At 41.2% G+C, this 1,673-nt stretch overlaps 1 non-coding gene across 1 annotated transcript; it reads right to left on the bottom strand.

The window, feature by feature from the left end:
* Positions 1 to 890: 890 nt before the first annotated feature.
* TRNAW-CCA (transfer RNA tryptophan (anticodon CCA)) lies at positions 891 to 962 on the bottom strand. Its single transcript has one exon. It is a non-coding gene; the product is annotated as a tRNA-Trp (tRNA).
* Positions 963 to 1,673: the final 711 nt, after the last annotated feature.

Below are 1,673 nucleotides of genomic sequence, written 5' to 3'. Positions count from 1 at the left end.
CATCTCCTGTCTGACCACTCCCAATTTGTCTTGATTCATGGACCTAACATTCCAGGTTCCTATGTAATATTGCTCTTTACAGCATCAGAATTTGCTTCTATCACCAGTCACATCCACAGCTGGGTGTTGTATTTGCTTTGGATCCGTCTCTTCATTCTTTCTGGAGTTATATCTCCACTGATCTCCAGTAGCATATTGGGCACCCACTAACCTGGGGAGTTCATCTTTCAGTATCCTATCTTTTTGCCTTTTCATATGGTTCATGGGGTTCTCAAGGTAAGAATACTGAAGCGGTTTGCCATTCCCTTCTCCAGTGGACCACAATTTGTCAGACCTCTCCACCATGACCCACCTGTCTTGTGTTGACGTGTCCATGCCATGTCCCTATGTTTTTCACAGTTTCAATGAGTTAGACAAGGCTGTGGTCCATGTGATCTAATTGGTTAGTTTTCTATGATTGTGGTTTTCAGTCTGTCTGCCCTTTGATGGAGAAGGAAAAGAGGCTTATGGAAGCTTCCTGATGGGAGAGACTGACTGAGGGGGAAACTGGGTCTTATTCTGATGGCAGGCCATGCTCAGTAAATCTTTAATCCAATTTTCTATTGATGGGTGGAGCTGTGTTCCCTCTGTGCTGTTTACCTGGGGCCAAACTATGGCAGAGGTAATGAACATAATGGTGACCTCCTTCAAAAGATCTCATGCATGTACTGCTAAAGTCCAGGCCCCCAACCCTGCAGCAGGCCATAACATAAACATAAGTGAAGTGAAGCTGCTCAGTCATGTCAGACTCTTTGTGACCTCATGGACTGTAGTCTACCAGGCTTCTCCATCCATGCAATTCTCCAGGCAAGAATACTGGAGTGGGTTACCATTTCCTTCTCCAGGGGATCTTCCCAACCCAGGGATCGAACCTGGGTCCCCCGCATTGGAGGCAGATGCTTTAACCTCTGAGCCACCAGGGAAGATAACATAAGCATAAGCCTGAGCAAAGAAAGTCATACCACTTTCAGCCAGAGGAAAGGTGTGTTGGAGAAGAAGAATCAAGCATTGAACTTGGTTAAGACTGAAAATGAACTTTGGGGGACGTCTGAAAAATCACCCACTTCAACTCCATTTTTCCCCCTGTGATTTATGATTTACTGCATCACGAATGAAATCCACTGTGCCTCTTTGATTTTCCTATGAATTTTCTTAGAAGTCCTTCTTCCAAATCTCTTGTCTGTTTTGCACCTGCAATTATTTTCTTATCCAACATTCTCACGAGATAACCTCAGCCCTGGCCTGTCCAATATTCTCTAGTTTCACATTTTTGAGGCTTTAGGTAGTTTCCAACTTGTCTGTTTTACCTTCACCTTCAACTCATGTGAACATAAAGTCTAACTTCTAACCCTTGCCCATTAAGCCTCTCTCTTCGCAATATTCTCATTTTTATCAAATGTCCTATCTTACCACACTGTCATTTTTAAAAATGGAATTGAAATAAACTATAGTTGACTTAAAACATTGTGTTATTTTCTGGTATACAGCAAAGTTATTCAGCTTTATATGTATATATATATTCTTTATATGTATATTATTTTTTGTATTCTTTTACACACTTTTTTGGGCGGAATATTGAATATAATTCCCTGTGCTATACAATAAGACCTTGCAGTCTATTTATTTCATATATA

This window comes from Ovis canadensis, chromosome 9, assembly GCF_042477335.2.
Source record: "Ovis canadensis isolate MfBH-ARS-UI-01 breed Bighorn chromosome 9, ARS-UI_OviCan_v2, whole genome shotgun sequence".
Lineage (NCBI taxonomy): Eukaryota > Metazoa > Chordata > Mammalia > Artiodactyla > Bovidae > Ovis > Ovis canadensis.
The sequence above is the reverse complement of the archived record's forward strand: the minus strand, read 5'-3'. Positions and strand labels throughout refer to the sequence as shown.